The sequence below is a fragment of the Lampris incognitus genome, chromosome 6 (genome assembly GCF_029633865.1).
Source record: "Lampris incognitus isolate fLamInc1 chromosome 6, fLamInc1.hap2, whole genome shotgun sequence".
Classification (NCBI taxonomy): domain Eukaryota; kingdom Metazoa; phylum Chordata; class Actinopteri; order Lampriformes; family Lampridae; genus Lampris; species Lampris incognitus.
Window position 1 is genome coordinate 3,941,879 of NC_079216.1, and position 8,549 is coordinate 3,950,427.

The 8,549-nt window shown below is 49.8% G+C and overlaps 1 protein-coding gene and 1 long non-coding RNA gene across 2 annotated transcripts in view; one reads left to right on the plus strand and one right to left on the minus strand.

Moving 5' to 3' along the window:
- The window catches only part of myo9ab (myosin IXAb), a 196,621-nt gene extending 189,930 nt beyond the window's left edge, over positions 1-6,691 (minus strand). The window contains exon 1 of the mRNA XM_056281150.1: positions 6,659-6,691. The gene's annotated coding sequence lies outside the window, so the exon portion shown is untranslated. The remainder of the gene's footprint in view (positions 1-6,658) is intronic.
- A 263-nt stretch (positions 6,692-6,954) lies between these two features.
- On the plus strand, positions 6,955-8,025 carry LOC130113755 (uncharacterized). Its single transcript, XR_008810355.1, has 3 exons — positions 6,955-7,071; positions 7,666-7,775; positions 7,992-8,025. It is a non-coding gene; the product is annotated as an uncharacterized LOC130113755 (long non-coding RNA).
- Positions 8,026-8,549: the final 524 nt, after the last annotated feature.

Sequence of the window (8,549 nt, forward strand, 5' to 3'; positions counted from 1 at the left end):
TGTGAGGAGCAGGTTAAATGGCTAACACAGGCGATGTGAGGAGCAGGTTACACAGCTAACACAGAGATGTGAGGAGCAGGTTAAACGGCTAACAGGAGATGTGAGGAGGATGTTGGACATGGAACTTCAGCGAGGCCTCGGCTTTAAACGTGTGAAAGGAAAACAAACAAGCGGCGGCCTGCAGGGCATCAAAAGGAGAAACACTAATCCTGCTGACAGTCTGCACCGGTTACACATACTGTAGTGTGACTGGGCCTCGGAAGAAGGCTCCGGAAAAATGAAAATGAAGAGAAGGGAGAATGATGCTAACGTCCCTGGACAGCCGCGTGGGACAGGGAGGAAGACACCCTCGTCCGTTGTCTTTTATTGCCGTTTGTTCCGTAAGGAGCATGTAAAACAGGAGGAGGAGGAGGAGGACTATGTATGGAGAAACTCCTTTGTACACCCAAAGTCTTCTGTCATCACGTGACCCCTCCACGGCTCCGTTCGCCAGATTCAAAGTGCCTTCGATACACTCGACTCGTTGCGGACTCACAGACACAATCCATCAGCACGTCAACAAGGTCAATCCGCCACGTCTCCACAAGTCAGCTTCACCGCCGGGAGGAGGGGCGTCTCATCGCATGAACGTCACCAAATACTGCTGCCCAGTGTGGGTGTGTGTGTGTGTGTGTGTGTGTGTGTGTGTGTGTGTGTGTGTGTGTGTGTGTGTGTGTGTGTGTGTGTGTGTGTAACTGAAAATGGCCCTTGAACAGCAAAGGTGTGTTAAATAGTCTCACAATTGCTGTGGTTTTCTTAACTGTTTAAACTAGCCTAAAAGATCCTACTGGTTACCACTGGACCTTACTGGTTACTACTGTATCCTACTGGTTACCACTAGTCTAGACCTTACTGGTTACACTGTATCCTACTGGTTACCACTGGACCCTGCTGGTTACTACTGTATCCTACTGGTTACCACTGGACCTTACTGGTTACAACTGTATCCTACTGGTTACCACCGGACCTTACTGGTTACTACTGTATCCTACTGGTTACCACTGGACCTTACTGGTTACTACTGTATCCTACTGGTTACCACTAGTCTAGACCTTACTGGTTACACTGTATCCTACTGGTTACCACTAGACCCTGCTGGTTACTACTGTATCCTACTGGTTACCACTGGACCTTACTGGTTACAACTGTATCCTACTGGTTACCACTAGACCCTGCTGGTTACTACTGTATCCTACTGGTTACCACTGGACCTTACTGGTTACAACTGTATCCTACTGGTTACCACCGGACCTTACTGGTTACTACTGTATCCTACTGGTTACCACCGGACCTTACTGATTACTATTGTATCATACTGGTTACCACTAGAACTTACTGGTTACTACTGTATCCCACTGGTTACCACTCGATTTTACTGGTTACTACTGTATCCTACTGGTAACCACTGTATCCTACTGGTTACCACTGGACCTTACTGGTTACTACTGTATCCTACTGGTTACCACTGGACCTTACTGGTTACTACTGTATCCTACTGGTTACCACTGGACCTTACTGGTTACTACTGTATCCTACTGGTTACCACTAGACACTACTAGATTTTACTGGACTCTACTGGACCTTACTGGACCTGATGGTTGATACGTGGCTGAGGAGAAAAGAAGAGGATTACCTCTCCCTGAGCTGGACTTTTGCTCAGTTTTGTGTTTTGTTGGTAATAGCAACCCCCCAATAAAAATTTAAAAAATTAAACAGTTTTGTTCACTGTAGTTCTATAATTTCATAATGCAACAAAGCATGGCATTATTGTAATTTAAATGCAAAATTAAAGTACCAAATAATCATAAACAGCCCACTGCAGAGTAGCCACATGTGGTGAAACTTAGTGATGCTCTCATTTGGACCTACTAGTAATATGGATAGGCCAATTTAGACTTAATGGTCTGTGTTACCTTCATTATTAGGCTCAAATATGCAGCTGCAGACAGTTTTTTTCTTCTTCTTTTGGCCAAAAATGGCTGTTTTAATAGTAAAGATCGCCGACCCCTGCTCTAGAACGACCCTAATAAAACAGACTGGTTTCATTCAGACGGTCCTGCTCCTGCAGAGCCTGTCAGGATCAAGACACATGTTCCGCTATAAATACACGTGGGTGGAAATGCATTTAGCGGCGCTGACATGCAACATGAGACACTGACCTCATCCTGCTATTGTCTTGCTCGAAGCCTTGAAAAACTCGCCAAAGTGGGTTTGTGCCCGAGCCGGCCGGGATCCGCTGTGATTAGACCACAGCCAAGGAGCTGCTCCGGACAAATCCGTCAGCTTCATACCAAAAACAAACGTTTTACTGGTACAATCACACCAGCACGAGTCTTTCCTTGTCTGTCGACATTTTCAATAGGAACCTCAGTGAGGTCTTTCTGCAGCTCTCTGCAGAAAGACCTCACTGAGGTTCCTATTTAAGACCCAGCAAACGCCTTCTAATAAGAATGAGTTGCTGATTAAAGGAATGCATGTTATGTCTACAATATATACAATATACAATGAGGACTTGTACGAAGGCTAAACGCCACTGTACATCTACTCAGAGACATCAGAGAGAGAGAGAGAGAGAGAGAGGGAGAGAGAGAGAGAGAGAGAGAGAGAGAGAGAGAGAGTCGTCTCTGTCAAACGAAATGCTGTTTCCCCCAGCCAGCCCACCGCAATACGACACAAAGACAGAAACACGTCCAAAAACTACAAGAACACACATATATCCAAACTAAACAACAACAAAAATCACCGCCCAAGGGGACGAACCCCAGCCAGGATGACTGTCGGAACCACCAGTCTGCATGGGCTAGCAGTTAGCTTAGCCTGCCCCGCTTCCGCGTCCCGTCACACCGCCCTCCGGCGTTTCCTCCTCGGGCGCGGCTCCAGGCAGGGGCCGTGGTCCCCGGGCCGGGCCCGCCGGACGAAGCAGACCAAGTTCTCCCAGCCGGTCCAGCACCAAGCTCTCCCAGCCAGACACCCTCGACACGCCTCCCCGGCCCGCGAGGGTCTGAATATATATCAACCAAAACTTGAACTTCTTCTTAAGGACGTCATCAGCGGAGCGATTCAGGCCATTTCCACGGCTCCGGTTGAATTTTGGGTAAATTCTGTGAGGAGCCGCCGGATCGGCGTCCTACACGGCCCCCCCCGTCGGTTTACAGATCACAGTAAACCTGAGGGAAGGGGTTGGGATTAAACCCAGAGAAGGAGTAAAATCTTGGTTCCTAATCCACGTTCTCTCGTATTTCTACCCACGGACAGGAAGGGGGCCTCGTCCCTTCCTGCGACCCATGTGCTGTGCTCACATCAACGCACCAAGTCCTCCGAAACATCAACCCACCGAGAGCAAACCACACGTCCGAGTGAACCAGCAGGAAGGAGGGTTTGGTCGTCAGGGTTCAACAGATTGGGCTTGTTCAGCATAAAGGCCTGTTGAATCCAAACCCTCGCCCGTGTTGAACGGCTCCGATGAATGGAGGCTTGGTTCTCCTGGCCCCAGCTCTGCAAGGAGGCGCAGGAGGTGCTGGTGAATACCCGTCTGCCTGTCACGCAACGTGGCCGAAGGCTGAAGCCCGACACGTTTGGGGAGCTGGCCGCCGCCATGTTCGAAGGAGACGCAACAAAAGCAAAGACTGCGAGGCGTCCTCCCTGACATTACAGAGGACAACGCCCCCTGTCTGTTGGTCCGACGCCCCACTGATATCCGAGGAGAAGGGGGAGAAGGAGTCGAGTCAGCTGTACTGGGCCGACGCCGCGCTAACATGGAGTATCAATACCGGAGATTTGATCCCAGACTAAAACCTGATGCCAAAAGTCACGGGACACGTGTCACGAAGAAAAGCCAAATTACTGTGGCGGCGTCACGTGGCAGGCTGCCTTTCTGGAATGGTGGGAATTACAGACCGGAAGACTGGATTCTGTCGCAGTTATACTGCCCCGCGGCCACGAAGCTGCATCTGCTGATTATCTTCACCCCTCATCAATCTATTGATTACTGTGATTAATCTATTGATTACTGTGATTAATTAGTTTATAGAATGTCAGCAATAAGGAGAGATGCCCATTCCCACAGCCTGACGAGGTTTCTTCCAACTGCTCGCCGACCCGCAGCCAGAGAGGACCCTCCGGTCCTCAGACCCTCCGGTCCTCAGACCCTCCGGTCCTCAGACCCCCGAGTGCTCAGACCCTCCAGTCCTCAGACCCTCCGGTCCTCAGACCCTCCGGTCCTCAGACCCTCCAGTCCTCAGACCCCCGAGTCCTCAGACCCTCCGGTCCTCAGACCCTCCGGTCCTCAGACCCTCCAGTCCTCAGACCCCCGAGTGCTCAGACCCTCCAGTCCTCGGTTGCCATGACATGCGTGTGAGACAGGCAGGCACATCTCAGCACTGAAGCAGCTGTAACCAGCTGATGTTTGGCATCTTTCCACGTTGCATCCATTATCCGAACCCCTTATCCTGCTGCCAGGGTCGTGGGGTTGCTGGAGCCTATCCCATCAGTCACTGGGCGGCAGGCAGGGGGACACCCTGGACAGGCCCGCCAGACCATCACGGGGCCCACACACACATTCACACCTAGGGACAATGTAGTATGGACGAGTCACCTGACCTACAGGTCTTTGGACTGTGGGAGGAAACCGGAGCCCCCGGAGGAAACCCACACAGACACGGGGAGAACATGCAAACGCCACACAGAGGACGACCCGGGACGACCCCCAAGGTTGGACTACCCCGGGGCTCGAACCCAGGACCTTCTTGCTGTGAGGCGACCGCGCTAACCCCTGCGCCACCGTGCCGCCCATTTTTACATGATGAGTGTCTAGGAGGATTAACCGAGCGGTTGTTCCATCGTTAACTGATCCTCCACTGACAGTCTACGCCGACACTGTTCAGGGAAACTGATGGATCGGATCAGGTTCTGGTACCGCCTGATACTGACAGATTGGTTCTCCGAATCGGCATCAGAATAAAAAGTGACCTTGGTGCTTCCCTGATGGGAATCCATCAGTCTGTGACGTGGCACCCTCCTTTAACCTCGTGACTGAGGAGGTGAGGGTATCCTTTGTGTCTGAGCTCCACGAACAACAGAGGAGTTGCAGGAGAGCCGCCCCCCCCCACCCCCACCCCCACCCCCAACCAGCTTCTGTCCCCCGGACACATCTCGTCTCTTTTCAAGGTGCATCTCAAGTGCGCTGGCAGAGGTCAGCCCTGGTTCTTATAGGGGCTTTCACGTTTCCGGCTGGCGTAATAACCTGACCTGACCTAGGTGAGGCGAGCACCTGGTCCAGCTATGACCAGGACCAGGACCAGGACGAGGACTAGGAGGTGAGGTCCAGGAAATAACCGGAATGAAATGTTAATGTGCCAACCTGACGTAGCGACATGGGAACTCTCCCCTGACAGAAGACAGAAGTGTGTGTGTGTGTGTGTGTGGGGGGGGTCCGTTACGCACCGACAGAGCTCCAACCACAAACCCCCTCCCCATAAAGGCTTATCTGATCCCTGCTCGCATGCAGATATCTGTAAGGTCTTGTCCCGGGCTGCAGAAGGACTTGGCTCTGGTGCTTTATGAGAAGAGCCCGAGGCAGGAGACGACTCGTGACACGCGGCTACCGCTTTTCAATGTTCTTCCTCCACAAGGGCAATTCATAGACGGAGGGAGGGGTGGGGGTAGGGGGTGGGGGTAGGGGGGGTCTTCCTTCGCGGTACGGTGGACTGAGAACTCTGGGCTCTGGTCTGGAGACTATGTCAAGGCCTGTTTGAACACGTCTCTAGTCGCCATTGAAAATTCATCAGCTGGCAAAATACTCTGTGGTCGCCTTCCATATCCGAGTCTCCTGCAGAGGAGTCACCGTCCAGCCTCCCCCTCCACAACCTGTCAAGACCGTCTTCACCTCCTCCCTGGTGGCTTTCATTTCTACAACACATCCTAATGTGCAGCCACAGCTCCGTGGAAGGAAGGGGACGAGACGAACACAACGGAACACTGAGACGATCCCGTCCAGCGCCGCATATGGTTCGACTTAGACGTGACAGCAGCTCCGCCGGGGGAATAAAGGCACAGTACACCGTTTTCCCCGCAGCCAACAACGCGTGGCGGGCACACGTCATATCACTTTACGTTAAACCGCTCCACCCACCATGCGACACGGAATGTCACCGGTCCGGAGACACGAACCGGTCCGGAACCAGTCGCGAACCAGACCAGAACCAGTCACGAGCCAGACCAAAAACAGCCAAGAACCAGACCAGAACCAGTCACGAGCCAGACCAAAAACAGCCACGAACCAGACCAGAACCAGTCACGAGCCGGACCAGAACCAATGCGTCACGTTCACTACACGCTCTGCGGGCCTGATGTGCAACCAAGATAAGATACCGAGAAGCACGAAATCCCAACGCTGGACGAAAGCACCTTCAGGCTTCCAGAGGCGGCAGCAGCAGGAGCAGGAGAGGGAGAAGGAGGTGCAGAGAGGAGGTTATCTATTACACAAGCCAGACTGCGTGACATTTTGATATTGCACGTGACGACTGCTGTGAAACATCAGCACGCCACGAGCAGGACTCCGTAATACCGCAGTCCTCAAACGAAACCAGGTCTAACAAATCCTGAAGGAAAACGGCTTTACCTTTACTGTTGCTGGTATCCACTCCTCCTCTTCTCTCCTCCTCCTCCTCCTCCTCCTCCTCCTCCCGCTGAACGCTGGTCTGACGCGGATCGGATCCGCGGCCGTGCGCGTGCAAACCCCGCTGTCCGTAAAACTCGTCAACGTCTCATCCGGAGAAATAAAACACTCCTCGCTCCTCCTCGCCCTTCCTCCTGTTCCTCCTCCTCCTCATCCTCTCTCTCTCTCTCTCTCTCTCTCTCTCTCTCTCTCTCTCTCTCTCTCTCTCTCTCTCTCTCTCTCCTGGTTTCTCCTCTCGTCTCCTCCACACCGCGCGCCTCTTTTCTTCTTTCCGCTTTGCATTCGGCGCGTGCACGTCCGCCGTGGTGCGGGAGTGGGCGGTCACGCGGGGTGGACCTCCTGCACATAAATAAGGAGTGACTTTATTTACTAATTATTATTATTATTATTATTATTATTATTATTATTATTATTGTTGTTGTTGTTGTTATTGTGTCCTTACTATTATTATTAGTCATTATCATTATTATTATTAGTGTCATTATTATTATTGTTATCATTATTATTGTTGTTATTATTATTAGTGTCATTATTATTGTTGTTATTATTATTAGTGTCCTTATTATTATTATCATTATTATTATTGTTGTTATTATTATTAGTGTCCTTATTATCCTTATTATCATTGTCATTATCATTATTACTATTGTTGTTGTTATTAGTGTTATTGTTGTTATTATCATTATTATTGTTGTTGTTATTATTGTGTCCTTACTATTATTATTAGTCATTATCGTTATTATTATTATTATTATTATTAGTGTCCTTACTATTATTATTAGTCATTATCGTTATTATTATTATTATTAGTGTCATTATTATTGTTGTTATTATTATTAGTTTCCTTATTATCCTTATTATCATTGTCATTATCATTATTACTATTGTTGTTGTTGTTATTATTATTTTGTTTATGATTTACATGAATGAACTCTCATAAATCCTTTCAGCAGAAGACTGAACCTGTGTGTGACGTGTCCCCTCCCCAAAACCATACATTCAGAATTAACTTTCACTACGCTGGGTGGGTTAAAGAACCAATCACACCACGCCCAAAGGAGTAAGTCATCAATACAAACAACCCAAACAACATAATACAGCATTCATTAGATAACTTATTAAATGAGCGACTGACGCATTGTCTTGGTTTTCTCATCTCCATACCACACGGCATTTGACATGGACGTTGAAAAGAAGACTTTCTTTACTAGAAATGTCACATGATGAATAAAGAACTCACCCTGGAAAACATCCCATCTCTTCTTTCACATTTCAGGCCTCCAGAAACGTGACTCCCAGCTCTCCTCTGTGTGGACTCCTGCAGGAGAGCCCGGCGGTCCTCTAAAGGTTTCTGTCCATATTCCACCTAGGATCCACGAGAGAGCCAGAAGACCAGACATTAACCAGGCACCACTGCTTCATGATGGCTTCACAGGTAAACCCCAGCAGACACGGTGCCTTGCTGGGAATAAGGCAGGCAATCAAACCTCTGACCCTTACTACTACTGTCGGCTGCTTCCGTTAGGGGGCGCCATAGCGGATAATCTGTTTCCATCTCTTCCTGTCCTCTGCATCTTCCTCTGTCACGTCAACCACCTGCATGTCCTCCCTCACCACAGCCATAACCTCCTCTTTGGCCTTCCTCTTCTCCTCTTCCCTGGCAGCTCCATAGTCAGCATCCTTCTCCCAGTATACCCAGCATCTCTCCTCCACACATGTCCAAACCATCTCCATCTTGCCTCTCTTGCTGGCAGCCATACCAACATGTACACTGGCCCTGCAAAATGTCAGAAGTTAAGCAAGTATGGCCTTGGCTAATACTTGGATGGGAGAC